Source organism: Lissotriton helveticus, chromosome 9 (assembly GCF_964261635.1).
Source record: "Lissotriton helveticus chromosome 9, aLisHel1.1, whole genome shotgun sequence".
NCBI lineage: Eukaryota > Metazoa > Chordata > Amphibia > Caudata > Salamandridae > Lissotriton > Lissotriton helveticus.
The window spans coordinates 1,078,731,129-1,078,754,318 of record NC_136070.1 but is presented as its reverse complement, the minus strand read 5'-3'; positions in this window follow the sequence as shown (position 1 = coordinate 1,078,754,318).

Here is a 23,190-nt window from a genome sequence, read left to right as displayed (position 1 = left end):
ATTATTGGCATTACCTGAGGGCCAATTTAATATAAAGTATACAGCATTAGGATCCCTGAAGTTCACTACCACCACATCACCCTCGATATCCTTAGGTCTGCCCCCCAACCACTGAATGCGGCGAACATGTGCAATGTCGCCGTTGATGTTGATTACGATTGGCCTATTTAACCTAAGCCAATGAATGATCTTGTTCTTCAGTTGAGCAAAACCTTCCCGCTTATTTTCTTGCAACACAGGGACCCCTGTAAGGACTACAACGAATGGTACTGCTTCCGGTGGAAGTTCTGGAAGTGGGGCCCGATTTGATCTCCCCCGGATATGCCTAGTACCTTCCGCTTCCCTTATTGGTCTCCCCAGTGATGTATTACCTAAGCCCTTAGATGGTTTACTGGCTAAAGCAGCCGGAGTCTGGTCGGGTTTGCTTTTTGGCAAATTAAGAGGTGGATTATGTTGTCTATCATTTTTATTGTCAAAGGGTTTCAAGTTAATTGGATTCGTGTTTGAAGCAGGAATCGGGACAGATGTAGTGGGTTGGGTAGACAGTGTAATAATTTGCGTAGCATTATTTGCAGCTGTCCTAGTAGAGACTTCCTTTTTCCCCAGTTCCTGCTCAATTTTCCCTAGTCTTTCTTCCACCTTATTCAGTCTCTCTATAATTGCTAGGGAATAGCTCCTAATTAAGCTTTCAATGCTATCCAATGTGACAGGGTTTTGGGCTGCTTGGGGCACAATGGCAACTGGGCGGGTATCAGTACTGGTCTCCCTATCTATGTGCATGGTAGCTAACGGTAGGGGCATTGAATTTGTAACCTCAGGTGCAGCTGTTAAGGTCTTATCACTCCTAGTGGCAATCTTTGCCTTTTTGCCAAAGTCAGAATGGCTCAATTTTTGTTGGTGGAGTTCCCCCCTTTTCCGCCTTTTTTTGGTAGGGGTGGGCCATAATTTCTAGGAGGCGGCGTGATTTTTTTTGCCCTGTTTCGTGTATTTTTGCATAGCATAGGTGCAGGAGTGATCAGTGCTTTAGTTATGCTAGGAGTACTATTATGATTAGTGGTCGAAAGACCATTTGTATTTAACTTAAGGCAAGTACTGGGTGTCGACGGGCAATCTCTAAATACTAGAGGCAAGCTATCCAATAGTAGTAAACTTTCATTGCCATTTTGGCTCCCTTCATCGATAGAGGCAACAGGTAAAGGTGACTGTGACACTAACCTATTCTTCATACTTTCTACAGAACGACGGCGTTCCGCTCGTCGTTCTGCTAAAGCAATTTCCTTGGGGACATCACCCGCAGTCTTTGTAAAATAATTGTCCAGGGTTCCATTAAGCGTACCCCCTGACTTGTCCGACATGGCTATGTCTGTACTTAGAGGTGGCAATGACATTTATAAAAGACAGCCGGCTGTAAATGTTAGAACAGGGTGGACTTACTTAAAGCTTACACGAGGATAATAATCGGTCAAGGGGTTATGCCCAGTCCAGTCTCCTCAGGCCTCTGAGGGCCACAGAGGGCCCGCCCTTGTCCCGGGCTTCTCCCGGTCGCTCCCGCGCGCTTCCGTGCTGCGGGGATAATGTCAGCCTTTAATGGGAGTAGAGATGAACAGGGGGCGTGTCCTGCAGGGAGAGCGGCCCAGGTGTAGACTGTTGGGCGCACAGGGACTCCTGGGATACGGAGTCCCTGTCTCACGCTCGCAGCCCTGCTCCACGCCAATTCAGCCCAGGAAACACCTTGAAGTCACACAAAACCCCCAGCGACTCCCGCTGATGAGATGGCGCTGCGGGACCCGCGCAGCGGGTCCGGCGAGCCGTGGAGGTTACAACGTGCGAGGAACAAGAAGGCAGCAAGCTGGGTCCAGGTAAGCAGTAAAGAATCCCAACGTGGGGAAACAGGCAGCCGGTTTTGTCTCTAAGGGCGGAGGGCGTGTCCTGCAGGGAGAGCGGCCAAGGTGTAGACTGTTGGGCGCACAGGGACTCCTGGGATACGGAGTCCCTGTCTCACGCTCGCAGCCCTGCTCCACGCCAATTCAGCCCAGGAAACACCTTGAAGTCACACAATACCCCCAGCGACTCCCGCTGATGAGATGGCGCTGCGGGACCCGCGCAGCGGGTCCGGTGAGCCGTGGAGGTTACAACGTGCGAGGAACAAGAAGGCAGCAAGCTGGGTCCAGGTAAGCAGTAAAGAATCCCAACGTGGGGAAACAGGCAGCCGGTTTTGTCTCTGAGGGCCTCCTGGCCCATAGAAATGAATGGGAAATTATTCCTTAATTGCGATTAGCAATTTGCTAATCGCAATTAAGGAATTTTAAGAAATCGCTAAAAAAATAGCGAATTTTTACTTACATACCATTTTGTAATTCTCAAATAGCGATTCCTTAAAAATCGCTAATTGAGAATCGCAAAAGTGTATCTTGATACATCTGGCCCCTAATATCTACCTTTCAAACAAGAGATTACCTTTTTACTGAAAATACACTCTTTATTCAATAACTCCAGCTTTTCAGCTTGGGAAAATACATTGTATGGTTTCCAAATTATCTGCTTGTCGTTTTCAGTATATATTACATTTGTTATTGCACAACATAGACATCCATGATTCAATTGCCCATATTATGCCAGAGTTGCCCAATCTTTACCAGGGAAGCTCCACAGATGTCAAGCAGGACTTGTGGTGGCCACCATATATTAAGAGTGCACACCAGATGCTAGAAATTGCCATGTCATGAAGGTGATGCTACAAGATGGCAGTGCCGGTCGCCAGTGGCAAGGCCACTGGGTGACAGCTTTCATCAGCAGCAGTCAGGAATATTTAGAAAATACTGTGGTTTCCTCTTCTTACATATTTTCTGGCTTACCCATAGTTTTTCTTCTAAAGAGATTGATAATCATAAGAGCCCATGGGAGGTTCTTCATGTAGTTTGTGACTCTTTCTGTCAGGGGCACCCAAACTGTACCTTTTTTCTGAGTGGAGGTGCCTACAGTCCCCTCAACCCTGGCTACTTGGTGGTGGAGTGAAATATTAGGAGCGGAGGCTTTTTTACCTCTTTCATTGTGGGGTTAATACCTACTTAATCTCTCCAATCACGATCTCTCCCATCAACCATAAACGAGGTTGTTTGCCTTTATCATCATTACTATCCCTGATGAGGCATTGAAACACGTTGCAGCAAGTAGCACGCTATTCCGGAACCCAAAGATTAGAGTTTAATATTTTTATTAGATTGGTAAACAGTGTTATTTTTTTCCATACTTGTGCATTAGTTGTGTTAGGTTGGTGCTCTTGATTTCTTGTGTATTTAGTAGAGTTTAGAGAAGAGACAGAATAATGGGAATGGATTTGAAAGGGAAAGTAGTAAGTTGTTTTCGTAAGTAGCGGTAGTGTGTTTCCGTGGTTGGCAGACATGGCTAAAAAAGGGGAAGATTGAGAAGGATGTTTTGGACTTCATAGTATTCTGAAAGGTCTGGGATTAGTCAGAGAGAGAGAGCAGTGATGGGTCAAACTTTGAAGGGGGTATTATTTTTAAACTTAAAAGAACTTAGACATATATATGATGTGTGGTTCATGGATAGATTGCTGAATGATGTGATCCATCTGGGTTCCGGGTGTATGCTGTACAAAATTGTGATCATCTTTATTTTTGAGCTGGAGTGCTTATCTGATACATCCTATTCATAAAGACATACTGGGCTTTGGGTCTGAAGTGGGTTTTTTGGAAGTATGTTGTTGGGATAGCCCCTTTTTTTCTAGCCCTTACCTATCATCATGGGTGACATTTTTTTCCAGGTATGATACCCGTCTGTAACCAAAAATTGGTCCAGAACCAGAGTTGAGGCCTGAGTAGCTAGATTTTTATCTCTTGCCTACCTTATAGACTTTTTGCCAGTGCTTAATTTGTAAACATGTAAGTGCCAGAGCCCAAGATATTATGCCACTGCAGCCAATATCACCCACAGCTGCTACCACTGCCAGTGTTACCAGCTAGCCATCATTCTTGAACAAGTGTGACGTTTTTGGCTATAGTAGGTCTCTCTCCCTCTCTCCCTCAGTCTCTCTCTCACTCTCCATGCAGCACATTATCCTGGGTGCTGAGTTGCCAGAGATTGAAGAGCTATACAATTACTCCACACTGGGTCATACAGTCTGATTCAGGAACACATGCTTGCCTCTGGAAACATTTATGGACATATTCCAATGCTTTTTAATGCACACACAGAAAGACAAGCGCCTCAATGCAAGTCAGCAGCATTATGATTTGTGTGCGACTGCATCACTAGAGTATTGAACAGCCTATGAAAAAAAGCACTGAAGTACTTTTCAATGACGGAGACGTCATATTCCTCCTCCCCGTGGCCTCTATTGACCAGACGCCCTTCTCCAGAGTTTTCCATTCAAAACACTGCTCACATCATCCATTTACCAGCAAGCTCCTGGCCCCGCCCTCTGCCCCAGTCCCTTCCTGTGCCTCACCCCCCTGGGTATTGGAGCACTGGACACAGCAACAGCAACAAAATTCCCAGTTGTCAGGTAGAGGGGACATATTGAATAGGCATGGCGTTGGCATCACTAAATCTGGGTGCACCTGAAAACAAATAAAGCAACCTGACCTTGTGAATTGTAACTGATGCTTTGGTAAAACGCTTCAATACATTTGGGTCAGTTGATTTTGCGCTCTATGAAAATGCGCCCAAAAATTAATCTGACATTGTGTAATGTAACTAGCACTGGTGCAAAGTGCTCCAACATCTTCAGGTCGCTCGAGTTCACATTATATATTAAAAAATGCCTCACAGTCCCTGGGGAGCTGCCGCGAAAGTGCTTTGAAAATAGAGCTGTGAGAGGAGGAGGATGACAGGAAGAGGTAGCGGCTGGGCATGCAGCGACATGGGAGGAAGTTGGAGGGACGAATGCTACAGCCATTTGTCATATAAAGGGGAAATAATGAATTAACAGGGGCGGCATCAGCATCACTTAATCTCAGAGCAACTGAAAATGAAAAAATGAATCATCCTTATGGATTGGACTAAATTCCAGGATTAGCTGTAATGTGATAAACTGTAGTCCTAAACTCCCACCTCCAAACGTCCCACCTCGAAATGTTTTACCATCAAAAACATGGCAAAATGTGCTGTTGGGAAATGGCCAAAATGGACGAGGTACTACTGGAATCCACTGAGCAAACACAAATTTCTGCAAATATTTCCAATAATCCTGCAGCCCATAGCTATCTATCTCTATGTGTTTGGTAGCTTCAGATGGAGGCTTACCATGTGGTTACTCCACAACTCTTAGAAGGAGGGCGACTGTGTTCAACACCATCACATGTTATCTCTCTCTGGGTACCATCTACTCAACCCATTGCAGTCCAGTTTCTGAGCATTTCAATCTGCCAAGACTGCCTTTTCAATGTGCCCAATTATATTCTCAGCTGGCCATAACCATCTATCGTCATTGCTAATCCCACTTAATTTTCCAGTGGGATTTGCCACTGTCGACCACCCGATCCCATTTGCAGCGCACGCCATAAGGATTTGTGACACACAAGCATATTAGATTCTTTTTTGCAGGTCCGGGTCAAAACATCTTGCTGGGCCTTAAAAGTCACCAAGCACCTGATCAAAGTTAGATGCAAAAAAGAGAAAACAGGACAGATACCATATTTAGCACCACCTAGGGGTTTTAACCACCTCATCATTATTAAATAGAGCATGCTTTCTTCAAAGTCTATAACTATAATTTGCAACACAAGCAAGGGGCACTCATAAAATGTGGGGCATTCTGAATGATGCTCCCTCTGCCTCTACTTCTGATGACTCAGGTTAAATGGTACTAAATTGGTTTTCCTCCATCCATTTTTATCATTTCCTTCTGTGTCCTGGTACTCCACAAGCTCTTTACTAACCACTTTTGCACCGATGACTTAATGTGTCAACAATTTGTTCTCCTCCTACATTCTAATACTCTCGGCAACATCATCTCCTCCTATGACCCCTATACCGATGCCAGCAAAATATTCTAAATTCTTTCCCTTTCCACGTCCAATCCAGTGTCTTTCATTGATAAACAGTTGTGCAGCCCTTGAAGTCACCCAGTGGCATGTGTCGACATAAAGGGCATCAGCAGAACTGCAGCTCAGTGCGTGAAGGGTGTCAAACTCGGACTTCTTCATTAAACTAACAAACGTCATATGTTTCAGGATAGGGCAGTGGGCAAGCCTTATAAACATTCCTTTTAAAAATGGTTGCCAATACATTGAATAATATTTTTGGTTTCCACTCAAAGATGCAGTCGCACGTTTTCCTGTGATGTCAGTTCCTGTTTGATGCAGCACAGCAGCAATATGTGCTGTAATGCATTGGTTCCCTGAATTATGTTGTCCTCTTCACCACTTGCTATTTGTTCTACCCCTGATGTTTTCTTCTCACACTTTGGCTCATCGTCTTGATTTCACTCCTGCATTTTGCCTGACTCTTTTCTCCTCCCTTATGTCGGGGGCAGTTTGGTGCCTTATTGATCCCTCCAGTGTTTATCTTCATCTCCAATCAAGAGGTACAAGATTGCCAATGGAAGGTTTTAGACCTTTGTGTTTTTCCTCCTAAATGGTACCCAAATACGGAGACACTTGGCACCTTTCACATACCCTATGTTGTGCACTGTGGCAATGTGGGTGCTGGGAAGAGCCGTTCTTTCTTTGGGTAATCAAGAAGAGGGCCTAAAAGAGCTACTTAGGACCTAGTACTTGACACAAACTTTCTATGCACCCATTTTTCAACGTCCCTGAATGAGTACCCACCTCCTGTATCCGACTTCAGATTGAATATATCTGTTCCAAACACAGAGCTCTACACAAACTGCTTTCCTGGAACAGCTGCACGATACATTTCATTGCAGATTTCCACTACAGACTGGCTGTAATTTGACCTGTTCTTGCTCTAACTTGCTCACCATGACAATAGCACTATGTGCCTTATCTGATTTCTGATTATGCAGCCTTCTCGCCCCACATATTGCTCATCAACTCCGAAGAGGCACACCCCTCTGCTCACTGAAATCATTAAGTGACCCCTTTCTACTAACCCTAACAGGCCTGTCAAAAGCTTTTGTGAAGCCTAGGTTAAAATCCTCATGCTGCGCCCCTCTCTCTGGTTTTCTAGCAACACAACCAACTGATTCTGATTCAATATGAAAACAATGTCCAAAGAAACTTTGTGAGGGTGCTCCAGCACATAGCATCACCTGGTTGAGGCAGTTATTACCTTCCTCATCGCAAATGCATCACAAAAACAAACGATGCCTGCTTTTGTAATGTATAAATACATTTTGCAGCAGCAAAGGGCCCTAGAAAGTGCAGGGCCTGGGGCACTAAGCTGGGGCTTTCCCTCTTCTTCATGTGTTGAACCTAGACTCTACCGCAGCATTGTCATAGAATTACCAATGTGCACAATCTCTTGTTGTGTAATTATTCTTCAGATATTTATACACTGTTATTATCTAAATGAAGAAACTTCTCCATCATCCCTGTCCTGAAAAAATATGATTCTTTCCACCCAGTAGCAAAAAGAAAATTGCCTTTTTTCTAGAATAACTTTTTGGGCAGTACTCCACCATTCCCTTCAAAATGTCATGGTGCTTTTCTCTAATTTCTAACCAGTAATCATTTTCTAAAGTAAATTCAATGTAAGCAGAAGTAGCACTTTGATTTGTAACTACTTCCAACTTAAACAAAATTACATATGCCTTACAGATTGTGTAACTAATTCAATGAAGACCACTTTATCCCTGGCAAATAACATTACATTTTATGCAATGATTTGGCTTCTTAAGTACATTAACAGCATCTTTATAAACAACATTTCTCCATCATTGTCCTCTTATTGCTTTCCACACATGTTGCCCAGATTGAATCGAAGTGTAGAACATTGGCACATGCTTGGTGTCAAGCTAGAGACAAGACATGCTACTTATCCGCATTTTTGATAGTTGCAAAGGTGATGCACACAATAATGTTTTTTTCTTTTAAAGAGCCATGCTAAAGGAAAAAGAGGAGGGCACCAATTTCCTTGACCCCAGCCCTACCGGCCTGTCCCGAGCTGGATCTGCTCCAGCAGAATCCCGGCGTGTCCTGTAGCCAGCAGCCCTCCAGAACCGAAAGGACCTGCTCTGCCTTCCCCACAAAGACTTTGTCTCTTCTGAGCACCGGACTTGCAACAATAATGTTGATTTTTGAGTCTATGTTACAATTGCTGACTTTACCTTTGCCTGCATGCTAGTTTCCAGACAAGCAGTCTGTGATCTCCTCCAAGAACTAATACTACACTGTTCACAGTAAACAATGTATTTTTTACGTATACACATGCCCTTCAGATCAACTTGGTAAGAGGGACAATGGCAGAATTAGTGGGCAAACAGGCATGTGCTGAAGATCCTGATTATGAGTGGGTGTGGACTGGTAGGAATTACAAAAGGAATGTTAAATCAGGGCCATACAAGAGGTTGGCAAAAGATTTATAATTCAAGTTTTATGAACGCTGGTTAAGCAGCAGACAGACTTTATATCTCAAGTAAGTCCTACATGAACCTCTCAATCATAGGTATTTGGAGCCTGGTGTTAAATCATTTTGGATGTCATTGCATACGCCCCATGCTCTGTGGCTATGACTGCATAGGCAACACTTTTGGGCATCATGCCTAAAAACCATGCCCTTTGCCAGTATCTGTTGGGCAGTACACATCCGTTGGAAGGTGGTTTAATAATAGGTGCAGGTAAGTACTTACAACTAGTAATAGCACTACAATAAAAAATTAGGTCCAGTCAAGTTCTCTATAAATTAATCCTTGCTCAACCGTTAGTAGTTTGCCAGCGAGCAGACAGGCTTAACTTAGGAGACGGGTGTGTAAAGCATTTAAAAACAACAATACATTAAAATAAGACACAACACACAATAAAAGTCCAACAACAATTTATAAAAATAGGAAATATTGGTATGATTAAAATTACACCAAAACAATAAAATCCAATGTAGGGAATTGGAGATATGAATTATCTTTCTAGTGCTTAAAAACACCAACTTGGGACATCTGATGGCACTTGACCAGGACAAAGTCAAAGTTTCAGGCCGATCGCAATGGAGATACAATGAGTGGAGGGCCGGGTCAAGTTTTTACCATTTGACTTAGTCACTTTTTTTTTTAGCTTTTTCTCTCAACGTCGAGCAGATCTCCTTGTCAGGCCAGCTTGCAGTTCGAGGACGGCAGCTTGGCTCAGAACGATGCCTCATCAACTGTTGGAAGTCTCTTTGATGCTGAAAAAAAGCTCTACAACTTCAGTGGGGCAAACCTGGATCTCAGGCCAAGTCACGGTTGGACATCGTCGACTTGACTCTCGACAATGGGTCATCAGTTATAGAGCTTTTTTGACCAAACTTCTCCAAATTATTCCAAACTTTTGGATCTTTTTTCCAGAAGGTCATTTTGTGCTCTTGAAGTGTCCAAATCACCAATCCAAGATTCCAGAATTTCTGAGTTGCTCCTTGGGAAGTTGGGACTACAAGACCCACAATGCACTTGACCAAATCCTTAAAAAGCCGCTGAACACTGTTGAGCTGCATTCTTTTTGGTGGAGATGATGCCTGTGGAGCTCTTTTAACCTGTTTCTTTCAGGTAGTCCACTTCCTTAACTTTCAAAGCAAGGCAAAGTCCTTCTTTTGGTGAAGCCCAAAGTGTGAAGCAAATGCAGTCCTTAAGAGTGCAGTCCTCTTGGTGCAAGCCAGGGGTTCAGCTGGACAGTCCTTCTTCTTCATGTTTTATTTGCAGGCAGGGATCTGAGTTGCTGGGCAGTTCTACCATATTTACACAGGTTTCTGGGCTGGCAAGCAGGGGTGCACCCCACAATGATGACCACTTCCCCTGAAGTGTAGTATATTCTTGTTACAGAAAGCACTGTTCTTTAAAATCCAAAATGGAGAAAATCTCATTTTTCTGAGATATAGATTAAATTTAACCAACGTCCTCCTACCATTCCCAGGTTAGTATATTAGCTTCTTCAAGTCACCACCGTGGCACTTAAAAAACAGTACACACTTAATATGGTCAATCATACCTTCATCATTCTATCTTTTTCAGTTAAGGTATTTAAAAAAATCATATTTCACTAAGTTTTGATTGAAATGTTTGAACTCTGATGAATCTATATGAAGAAGTTCCATAAAAAGCATGGCGTTGATGCGATAAATACTCTCTCGATAATATCACGTTGAATCTAGAGAGTATGAAAACAGTTCACTAAAGATGGCGCCTCGTGCTGAATTCAGGAACACACAACACAAACATAATATAGTAGAGTATAGTTTGCCGCTGAAAATTAAATGAACTCCACAAAAAACAGGAAGCTGTAGAAAAGACAACAATGTGACCACTTCAAGGCAAATTGATTGGGTTAAATGCTGAGATCCAAGAGAAAGGATTTCCATCCACACTGTAGAGGTCACTGTTGTCAACAATGCATTTCGAGTGTGGTATCACCAACATGTTAACTTTAGATGAGCATGCAATCCTTATTGAAAGATTTCTTTGGATACCTTAGGTTAGCGTTCCGCCTGACTTAAAAAAAAATATATGTATCATGCCGGAAGGTTGAGCCAAAAAACGAGTGTACGACCTCCTGCCATAGCCATCATGGAAAGGCAGTTAAGAAAATAAATGATAAACTACCAGCACAACAAAGAGACCTGCAAAGGTGCAAGCATAAACATATTATCCATCATACTCTTGAACACAGCGTCCTATAACACAATAACCAAACCTCGGTGGTTATTATGCTCAACATGGTCACTTGCCACACAGGCTCAAAGTAAAGACAACTGATTTCCAACCACAAACCAACATGGTGTAGCTTGCTACCCGCATGTACATGTCCTTCAGTGTTCTACATAGGAGTAGTGGGCACCAGGGGCGTAACACAGGTCCCCGCTGCCCCCGCTGTGCGGGGGGCCCCAAGCTCCAGGGGTCCCCTTCAGCACAGCACTCTGGCTGCAGAGCTCCTGATTGAGCCCGAGGTCCTCCCCCACATGCTTTGCAGGGAGGCCTCCTCAAGTTTCGTTATGCCAGTGGTAGGCACTATGCAAATACAATAATACAACACAATACAAAAGATAGTCCTTGTTGAGGGTCAATAAAGCTTCAAATAGAGCTGCTCTTGGCCTTTTACAAGTGAGTGCATCGGACCCCGAGCTGTAGTGCAGCCCTATCCTCACTAGTCCAAAGATAGATAGTATTCAGCCCGGCGCTTCAACTTTTCCATTGTCACGTTATGAAAATACAAGATCTCATCTGATGACTATACAGTGTACAGCTGTAACTGAAAACATATTACAATGGAAGGAGATCTGCACATCCATCCATCCATACGTGAACTGCATCTTCACCACTGCCATGTTAAGACATATCCCAGCAAAGCTGAATTAAAATAATACATTATCCTCTACTGGAGGGAGCACCTATACCTTTATAAACATCATTCCACCACTGGTCAGGTAACAGTGACAATTTTACTGCATGATACAGAGAAGGAAGTACATCTTGCCCCAGATCTGAAGGAGCTGATTCTGTATCCCTGATAGGTACCAATCCCTGATGAAGATGCCATCTTATTCAAGTGATGTCATGTTCTAAATGCTAAACTGGCAATGCATGAATTTACCAACCCATATCTTCATCGACAATGATATCAATGAATTGCACATCCCATGGCTTTAAATCATGTTTCCTATTCTCTAATGAGTATTGCCTGGTAGACATATTCTACCTTTTCCTAGATCTAAATATAAAACAAACCACAGTGAAATTCTTATTCATCAGCGATCAAAAGCCAGTGCGATATTTTAACAATAAAAATCAATGCATGTCACTACATTTCAAACAATCGCCGAGCAACGAAAACAAACTATTTCCCCTCCTGCACTAAAGCATTGGCAACTGCCTGCAACAGCTGCCATGGATATTCTGTGCGCTGCCAGAAGACTGCCGGCCGGTTTTGTTCACTTGGCAGGCGGAGCGGCACATTGCTGCAAAGAAGTCCTTGGAGAGACATCAATTTGTAAACACAACTTCACTTTGAACGCGCCGCGTGTCAGCTGGTCATAGAAAATGCATGTTTGAGGGGATAGAGCCTGCGGAAACTAGGCAAACTGAGGGTGGGTGCAGCAAGAGAGCAGAGGCAATATTGGAGAAAAAAATTCTTAGAGGTTGTCAGCACATTTAGGTGGCCAATTCCAAAGGCTAAATAGACTTCAAAGGATCAGCGCTTCATTCATTACTTAGATCTACTCTAGGCGATGTTAGGAGCTGTAACTTGGGGCTAGATGTAGGTAATCACAATTTACCGATTCCTAAATACCGAATTTTACCGATTCGGTATTTAAGAATCGGTAAATGCGATGTAGGTAATAAATCGGTAAAATGTATCGATTCGGTAATATTCCTTATTACCGAATCGGTATTAGAATACCTTCCCATTCACTATTACCGAATCGGTAATAGCGGGAGCATATTCAAGGGTGGCAGGGTGTCACATTGACACCCTGTTGCACCCCTGAATCGTGCATGTGTGCACATGTGGCGCACATACATGCCCAGGGCATGTATGTCTGCTACATGGGACTTTTAAAAAAGCAAATAATTGCTTTTTAAAAAGGTGTTCGGTATTTACCACCAACTTGTAGTTGGTGGTAAATAAAGAATCCTGTAAGAAAAAATGCACTCACTTGAGTGCCTCCTACATAGCTTTTAAGGATTCGGTAAATTACCGATTCCTTAAAATAAGGAATCGGTAAATTACTGAGGGCCAGATGTAGGTAGGACTTATTTACCGATTTTTCATTACCGAATTTTACCGATTCGGTAATTAAAAATCGGTAAATAAGAAGGGGGGACCTGTAGGAGCATCCAGATGTTTTTTTTACCGAATCGGTAAAAATCTGTATTTACCGATTCGGTAAATACCGACCGGTAATGCCCATTCATTCCTATGGGCTTTGAAGCCCATAGGAATGAATGGCCATTACCGATTCGGTATTTACCGAATCGGTAAATACCGAATTTCACAAGGGTGCAGGGGGTGTCACTTTGACACCCTCTGGCACCCCCAAAAGAGGCTCGGGTGCCATGTGGCAGGCATACCTACCCTAAGGGCAGGTCTGCCTGTCATATGGCATAGGTGTGCATGCACACATGTGCATGCACACCGGAATCGGTATTTTACCATCAAATTGATTTGATGGTAAAATACCGATTCTGTAAGGCTTGTGGGACTCAGAAGAGTCCCACCTACATCTCATATTTACCGATTCGGTAGAAATACCGATCGGTAAATTTACTGATCGGTAATTTTACCGAATCAGTTACACATGCCCCTACATACCAAATCATGAATACCGCTCGGTAACGGCCGAAAATACCGATTTTCGGCCGTTACCGACCGACCTACATCCGGCCCCGAATCCTTAAAAGCTGCCTCCCACATCAGAAAAGGCTACATACCGGTCAATAACAGGATAATTACCGATTTCCGTCCGTTACTGACCGGTATTTAGCTACCTACATCTAGCCATTAGTTATTATGACTAGGGCAATATGGTTATATATTCTAAAGGCAATGCTAGAAAGCGCACATAACATTTTAAAAATGTTCTTAGTGGTGTGAGAGCATCACTCTGGAGTATGGATTTTTTTAATAACATTTTTTTAATGTCCTCATCAGCCTAGGCCCACGAAAGCAATATAGAAACAAAACTCCGGGGTCCCCCTGAGTATAGCACCATCCGGAGCCCTTTTGTATTCAGACCTAAGATGGGTCACTCTATACCTTGCTTCTATTACTCCGACCATATGAAGCCCAGCGATCCACCAGACCCTCTCAAGGCTACCACTGGGGTAGTCAAGCAATATGGTATAAAGGCCTAATCATAGGACTATAGTTGTTCACAGTTACAAAGAGGTTATCCAGTTCTCAAAGGGGAGCCAGAACTCATTACGCTTGCACTCTGGAGTATGGATGGTCTGAGCCTACTTGACACTTACTAAAATACATGTTTTTGGGCCAAAAGAGGTGTGGCTTTACAGTAAACAGTTTTGCAGCACAGTTAGAATGTAAACATTTCCTCATGGCTATATATAACACGCATATTGTGCTGGAAATATCCAAGTAGAAAGGTGCAAAAATGAATAAAAATTTAGGCAAATAAGTGTAACAGAATGCAACATACATAGAAAGAGGATTTAACGAGGAGAAATAAAGATATTTCTCCTTGTTATGCCTACCACGAGAAGGGAAATATATTTTTTGCACATTCTCAGGTCTACCACTTTTGGTAAATCTGGAAGTTGCGTGGGAACACCAATGCAAAGCCCATGGAACACCTTCCCAGAGCAGAGTAAAGCAATACAGCGATTTGCACTGCATTGCGTTACTCCTGATCTATGAAGCCCCTCAGAGCCACCCACAGTGGACTTACAAGAAAACATGAATCGCATGTTGGATTTGCGTTGCTCTTGCAGCGTATGGTGCAAGAGCGATGTAACTTCCCTCATAAATCTGCCCCTCCTTTATGTGTGGATATGCTCCTTGTGAACGGGCTGAATGCCATCACTCACAGTAAAGTCAGGCAATAGTTGAAGAGGCTGACCCATTGCCCCATGCTGTCTGCCTTAGTGGACATAAGAAAAATGTGAATGACACAATAACAAAATACTTGTTGAAGCTGGCTAACTGAAAGCCCCTATATGTTAGTATACTGGAGTGGGTTGGATTGGGGGGAGTGGGGTAGGGTAGGGTAAATTGGAGTGGAGTGGGGTGGATTGGGGTGGAGTGTGTTCAATTGGACTGATGTAGAGTGGGTTAGATTTGAGTGGAGTGTAGTAGACTGGAGTGGGGTATATTGGAGAGAAGTGGAGTGGGATAGATTGTGTAGAGTGGAGTATGATAGAGTAGAAAGGGTAGATTTGATTGGAGTGGAGTGGGGTAGATTGTACTGGGGTAGATTGTGGTAGATTGTGGTAGAGTGGGGTAGATTGGAGAAGAGAGGAGTTGGATAGATTACAGTGGAGTTTGGAGTGAAGTGGGGTAAATTGAAACAGAGTGGAGTACATTGAACTGGGGTAGATTGGAGTGGATTAGAGTGAAGTAGAATGGAGTAGGCTAGATTGGAGTGGAGTCGGGTAGATTGAAGTGGAGTGGGTTGGACAGGGGTACAATTGAGTGGGGTGGATTGGGGTAGACTGGAGTGTGGTAGATATGAGAAGAGTGGGTTGGATTGTTAAGGGGTAGATTGAATTGAAGTGGGGTGGGGTAGATTGTAGTGGATTAGGGTGGAGCGGGTTTGATTGGAGTGGAATGGAGTAGAGTGACGTAGATTTGAGTGGAGTGTGGGAGACTTGGGTGGGGGTATATTGGAGTGAAGTAGAGAGGGATACATTTGGGTAGATTGGAGTGGGGTTTGGTAGAATGGAGTGGAGTAGATTGGAGAAGAGTAGAGTGGGATAGATTGGGTGGATTGGAGAGTGGTAGATTTGACTGGGGTGGTGAGGATTGTGGTGGATAGATTGTGGTAGATTGGAGTGGGGTACATTGTGGTGGAGTCAAGTAGATTGGAATGGCATGAGGTAGATTGGAGTGAAAAGGAGTTGGATAGATTGCAGTGGACTTTGAAGTGGAGTGGGGTAAACTGAAATGGAGTTGAGTAAATTGAACTGGGGTAGATTGGAGTGGATTGACGTAGAGTGGAATAGGCTAGATTGGAGTGGAGTCTGGTATATTGGAGTGGAGTGGATTGGACTGCGGTACTTTGGATGGGGTGGATTGGGGTAGTTTGGAGTGGGGTACATTGGAGCAGAGTGGGGTAGATTTAAGTGAAGTGTGGTAGATTGAGGTGGAGTCGGTGGGTTGATTGGATTAGATTGAGTTGAGTGCAGTAGATTGGTGTGGAGTGGCGTAGATTGGAGTGGGAGAGATTGGAGTGGAGTGGGACAGATTAGATCATAGTGGAGTGGATTGGGGTAAATTGGAGTGGAGTGTGGTAGATTGGGTTAGAGTGGGTTTGTTTGAAGTCGGGTAGATTTGAGTTGGGTGGGGAAGATTAGGGTGGGAAGATTGGGATGGAGGAGATAGGAGTGGGACAGATTGGCATGAAGTGGGGTAGAATGGGTGGAGTGGGGTAAACTGGAGTGGAGTACATTGTATAGAATTGGGATGTGGTGGATTGGAGTACATTAGAGTAGAGTTCTGTGGGGTAGATTGGAGTGGGGTGGGGTAGAGTGGAGTGGGGTAGAGTGGACTGCAGTGAGTGGTGAGGAGAGGCATAGAGTGGATTGGCGTGTTCTGTCGTGGAGCGAGTAGCGTAGATTACAGTGGCATGGAGACACATGGCATGTTGTAAAGTGTCTAAGAGTGGAGTGGCATGTTGTAGAGGGGAGTGTCGTAGAATGGAGTGTTGGGCATTGAGTAGAAGGGATAGTGTGGAGTGGCATAGTGTGAAATATGCATGGTGTGGTAGCATACTGCCAGTGCAGACAATCCATTTTCCATTGAAATGACCATTACATTTGCAGTAATAAACTAATTTACTGCACAAAAAAACGATAATGTGTGCATTTCGTATCTCCCAGTATTCGATATGCTTTGATCAAATTAAAATATTTGTTTCCACCACACTTCAGAATTACAAAAAAAATGCTTCATTTGTACTAATTCTAATATATTCTGAAACATCAGCACAGTAAAAAATGTTGTTGTGTGCTAAAAAATAAAAATAAATCCTACACTTTCTCCTACATGGATGCTCAGCATGATTGCCACATAAATTCTCTCACTTTGAATTCAGAGAAAGAAAAATAAACACCATGCTACCTCTGAAGAGAGAGCTTGATATTTGAGCTCTGTCTTTGAATGTACACCAAATGTGATTAGATAAGAAGAAGATTTAAAGGCCTGTTTACAGAAAGCAAGTTTGTGGAAGAATACTATAAACGAGATGTGGACTATGGGAGGGACGAACTCAAGCAGCCTAAAGCAAATAAAGCTAGCAAAAAGAAAACCAGAAATCATGAGTTACAATCCACAAAGTTAATGGTAAGCAACGGGCGAAAGGCATTCCTAGGTCAGCTTTCTGAATGTCCCCAAGATATCTTTAGCAACCCAGACAGCTGTGCTGTCTGGTAGGCTACGTCCTATAAAAACAGCTTTGCTCAAAATGAAGGGCAGTTTTAATGAATAAAGGTGTTAAGTGCTGTGTTTCAAAGAGGTTTACAAGTAATATCTTCTTCCTTTGAAGTATTAATTATCTCCTTTTCATCTTTCTTGCATGAAAAAGACCTGGAACTCAGGATACAAATGTGTGCACAGCGGCTTGGCAAGCATACGCTTAATGCTTTTAAGTCCTCCGTTGTTGGCGAGGGCCACTGAATCGCGGTCCCATCGTTGCTCAACGGGTGGCACACGTATTCAATATTAAAACAGGCTGGAGTATTGTCTTTAAATGAAGGGTATTAAAAAGTTCCTGCTGACCAATAAACAATAGGTGTGCCGGCTGGAGAAATCTGTAACCAGGGCAACTCCATCAAAGTCTGTCTGAGGCTTAGCATCACACTACAGTCGGTCCCAAGTAAAGATTTTGAACGTATGAACAGCCTTAGCCCCAGACAAAACAGTAGATATACAATAGTTTTATATATCAAATTTTTCACCGGCGTGCACTTCAGAAGAGGGCAATCTAGAATAAATCTGATTGATGTGCACCAATAACGCGGAAATGGCATATGTACCAGACTTTATCCCTGGAGAGCTAACAGCCTGCTGTACTTCATGCTGAGGTATTTTTCATCCAACTACTTGTCTGCCCTCCATGTCACTGTCTTCATTACCTGAAATTCATCAAAAGCTGTAAGAATCAATCTCTTTATCCACAAACCTATCTTGACTGGGCCCAGCCTATCATAACTGTTGTATCCTTCATTCAAAGTGCTTAATTTGTCCTCTTCATAGGAGTCAACTTTTAAACATCATGCCACGCTCCTACCGGCCCATTATTTCTGCAGCATAAAAGCATTTTACAGAGTTCTCTTGCCTCACTCTCCTGTAACTGGCCTCATCTTTTGCTGATTCTCCCCCATCTTTAACTTAAACCCTGTAAATGTGGAATGATTGTAAAAGTAGGGTACAGACAAGTAGGGCTGCGCCATTGTAGGAAATGAGGGCGTGCAAAGTACACTGGCCTGATGTTGTTTGTGTCCAGTTACAGTTCACCCCTAGAGTAGCTGTCTCAATCCGCAATACGTCCCACAGAATAAAATGATTATTCTTACACTTGAAGACGAGTTTTAGGCTCATGAAAACTTGATTACTAATTTTAATAATGTTTTGCAACTTATCACGACTTACCTAAATGTATCCTTGGTAATACACTGAGGCCTAGCTTTAAAGCCTGTCATTTAATTGCATATTAGCAACGTTTCAGTAGTTTTGATTTTCATGCAATATATAAGTATTGCATAGCACATGCAAGTACTGAGTTGCCTCTTGGTGTCTGAGAGTTCAAGCTTTGGATGGGTGTTCATGACGTGGCATGAGTGAGAGCTTTAGAGTTGAGGCTGCAATTAGTGTGGGTTTCTCATAGTGACTCTCACTTGGTCGTGAAAGTGTCCAAACGACATGCGCATCCAATCCTTGGCCTTCCTGCACAGCGCACACAGAGCAGTGGTCACATATGTACTAATTGTAATTACAATTGTAAGATGTAGGTGCTTCACAGCTTTCGAAATATTAAAAGCACCAAATGAAAAGTAAATACAGCAGAGAGAGAGAGAGAGAGAGAGAGAGAGAGAGAGAGAGAGAGAGAGTGTGTGTGTGTGTGTGTGTGTGTGTGTGTGTGGTTGTGTGTGTGTGTGTGTGTGTGTGTGTGTGTGTGTGTGTGTGTGTGTGTGTGTGTGTGTGTGTGTGTGTGTGTGTGTGTGTGTGTGTGTGTGTGTGTGTGTGTGTGTGTGTGTGTGTGTGTGTGTGTGTGTGTGTGTGTGTGTGTGTGTGTGTGTGTGTGTGTGTGTGTGTGTGTGTGTGTGTGTGTGTGTGTGTGTGTGTGTGTGTGTGTGTGTGTGTGTGTGTGTGTGTGTGTGTGTGTGTGTGTGTGTGTGTGTGTGTGTGTGTGTGTGTGTGTGTGTGTGTGTGTGTGTGTGTGTGTGTGTGTGTGTGTGTGTGTGTGTGTGTGTGTGTGTGTGTGTGTGTGTGTGTGTGTGTGTGTGTAAGAGAGGGGGTGAAAAAGTCAATATGAGATAAAGGGAACAATGGGTCATATGTCCTGAAAATGTAATTGCAAATAGCATTTGCAATTTGCGTACAAAATTTTGCGGCTATGAACATACATGGGCAAACCAACCTGTGTACTAATAGGCCAGACTGTAAAATAAAGATTACTCATGGTCACAGGATGACCGGCCTAATTTTCGCCAGGCGTGGTGCAAATTGCGATTCTCCTCAACTGGCTATGCAGAATGGGATGGTGGCCTGCAAGGATCTGTAGCTCAATATGCCTGTTTTTGCATTTCAAAACTGAAAACTTTTTTTTTTAAGCAGCCCATTTTCCTTAAAGTAAAACGAGGTTGCATTCACAACAAAAAAATCGTTTTAAAAAAAAAGGTTAGTGAGAGTTGGCTGTGGTCACCTGGAACACTGCCTACTCCCAGTAAAGCTACCACCGCAATTCGCAAAAGGGATGCGGTCCCAAAGGTATACCTTTCCTTTTGCGAATGAGTTACTAACCCAGCTTGAGAGTTGGTAATTGATCAATAGCTTTTGACCGAAATTGTGGTTGAGGATTATTGATACACAGTCTTCAGATACCAAATCGATATTTGGAAAGAAAGCCCACAGCAACACCTTCCAAATTGCAATTCAGTATCCATTTCTAAACCCATTTTAGGAGTGGGTGAAACTTGACCAATTCCTAAAATCTATTTAGTACATATATAATATTGTTTTAGCAGTCACTGACCATCTGATTTAGCAAATTGTCTGGTTTGCAACTTGTAAATAGTTTATTACATCTGGCCCTAGATGCTGAATATGTGAGTCAAATGGTACTGATGGAGAAGATGGAGATAAGTATAAGAAATGCAGATGGATAGACTTCAGAAGGATATGGGATGAAAACGGGTGTGACAGAAAGACAGATTACAGAAAAAAGTGATGCGATGGAAAGAATAGGAATTGTCAATCATTTATCAGATACTGAGTAAAAATCAATGCTAATATGCATTGGTAAAGCCACAGAGCATTGCTTCTTTCAGGTGTACATGTTCATTGTTGGGGAATGGATTTGGATGACTAACAGAGGGCAAATATGGAGGCATCCTAATATTGTTCAGGTGGCATACCTAGGGTCTGATTATTGCCGTACTTGTGGTGGTGGTCCGACCACTGCCACACTGCGGGTCTGCCTGTTGTATTTTGAGTGTGGCAGTCAGACTGCCATGAGACCGCTAGCTCTGCTGGGATCATGGGTTCCGTGCAGCAGAGGCACTGCTGATAGGGGCAGCAATATGAAGGCAGTGGCGCTGCTCCACTGCCGTGCATATTACAAGTTGCCTGTCCACGCCACATTTCATGGTGGTGATCCCACTATGAAAAGGGTAGCGGAGTGGCAACTAAGGGGGCCCTAGCAGGGCTCCTTGCAGCTCCTTGGCCTGGCGGGGCATGCAGAGGGGACACATGTAGTGCCCCCCCTGGATTTTCACCCCCAGTTCCTGCACAGTGTGGCATGCATGCCACACTGTGCATTAAGGTGCAGTCGGCGCTCTGATGGCGGCCGTCTGACCGCCGCAGGACCATTTGCCAGACCGCCCACCAGACCAGGATTTAACTCCTCCTCTGGTGCATGGTCATACCATGGCTTTGGCGGTCCTACAGTGGACGGCGGATTGCCGCCCCACTGTAGGACTGCCATAGTCGTAATCAAGCCCTTGGTGAACCACAGGATTCTAGTTCACATGAGTTAGACAGGCCTTAATTACACAAGCCATGTCTCTTTTCAAGGATTTGCTTGCTTGTCCACTTTTAGGGAACGCGTCTTCCCCCACCTTTCTCTTCCCACTGCAATCACTGATATCCTGTTTACAAGATCACTTTTTGCTTTTGTTCTTTTTGGAAACATTCACCCAGCTAACAGAGTATTTGTTCCTCAACTTTAAGTGATAATTAAAACTGGCTCATCACAGTGTGCTCTTATATTTCCAAAGTGTAATTATGCTCAGGCAGCAAGGTTCCACAATGTTGCATAAAGTAAAGACGAAGGCGTGAGTGGCAATTCACTAGGACAATTCCACTGTAAACATACATTTATGACAGAATTTACCTCAGGTGCACCTGTCAGGAGTTCACAAAACTATTTGTGGCGGTCTTTAGACCTATTACTGTTGTGGAGAACTCCGCCACGAGCGTGGACATCTCCACACCCATAAATGCCACTCAAGAGATGGGATTGAGGGTGCTCCAGGCCTTCCATGGAGTAGTTAGTCTTCGAGGTTTGTGAAGTATGTGGGCATTCACTAACTACTATCATTCCTTTCCCTTACCAGCCTGGAAAAGGTGGACATAGTTACTTCAGCCAAGAGCTGGTGTTTGCACCCCGGGAAATTGATCACTCCCAATGTTGACGATACTGCGGGGAGGAAAGGGTTTCTCCACAGGGAAAAATACATTTCCCATTGAGAAAAAATATTTAAAAATTGTCATTTTCACATGGGGATCCATGTGCTCAGTAAGAAGTTATCTGCTAGGTAGAACTCCATACAGAGGAAAGGCATTCCTGTAGAGTAAATCACACAATTTTTTAAGGAATCCCAAATGGAAATCTGCACCAGGTGCAGCTTTCCATTCGGATTCCCCGAGGAATTTTTGAATAACAAAAAGTAGCAAAATTGCACTCAGATGTACAACAAAACAAGAATTGGTAATGCATCGGTTTTGCCTATGTAATGAATAAGGAGCTTTTTCATCAATCATCGTCTGGGAGAACGAGAGAGCTCCCTGACAGATAACAAGGGAGTGAAGAGGATGTGGTGCAGCGGCCAAAGCTGCTGACTCAAGAGATGGGGATCCTGGTTCCATTCTAGGCAGCGCCACATAACATCCTGTGATTCTATGCAAATCACTTAATCTCTCCGGTTGAGGTTCCGTAAAAATTATTACGATGTTCTGGGCATTGCCGAATATGGATAAGTTTGGTATCTACGAACCGCAAATGATGAGTTCGGCAAGTGTGCGAAATTTCGCTACACTACCTGCCAGGGTTCGTCTAATATTAGGCGTTCTTCATCTGAACCCTCGGGTTCCATTTTAGATACAGCATCCATTTTGTTTCTTGCCCTCACGTAGTCAGCGAGCAGATAACTGTTCGCCCCCTGACCCTCTAGTTCCCAAGCCTTGCGGAAGACGCATATTCCTTTCATGCGTCTTTATGGCCGGAGGAATGACACAGCAAAGGCAAATGCTGGTCGTGCCGGCTTATTGTGACAGCCTTGCAGGCGATGGATCCAACTCTTTGATCCTACGATCATGCTTCCGATATTACCCCCACACTCTTTTCTCTACACGTGTCTGACTTCCTTGCAGCTGCTCTTGTCTCTTCTTCTTTGTCATTTACAACTCTAATGGGTGTGCCTAATGGTGGGAAGATGTACTTTTACAGTTGGGAACCGGCATGGCTATTGTAATCATGTTCCGGGATTCTGAACACATGAAAGCGACCTTTTTGAAGTTTACTGTGGGAACTGGATTGTAATCTTTTGTCCACATGTTATGCAATGGCAACATTATGTATAATAGGGAGCGACCTACAAACACAAATTGAAGCAGACTCTCAGAACCTACACACTGTTGTACTTCTTGTGACTTTTGTTTCCCTGCAGTAATAAAAGCTGATCTTTGACGCCGAAGGAAGTGTCCCGTGTCTCTGTAGTTTGTGCGCCGAAACAGGTATCCCATGAAGGTTATAGGTGTTGTTCCCTGGCACCGCTGGTACTGTTAAAAGTCCAGTCCTTCAGTTGGCGCCCAACGTGGGGCGACTTCAGCGGTACCGGTCCAAAGCCTGATGATCGTGAGGAACTTCGTGTGAAATCTCCGAGGGAAGGTGCACCCCGCTTCATCGATCCTG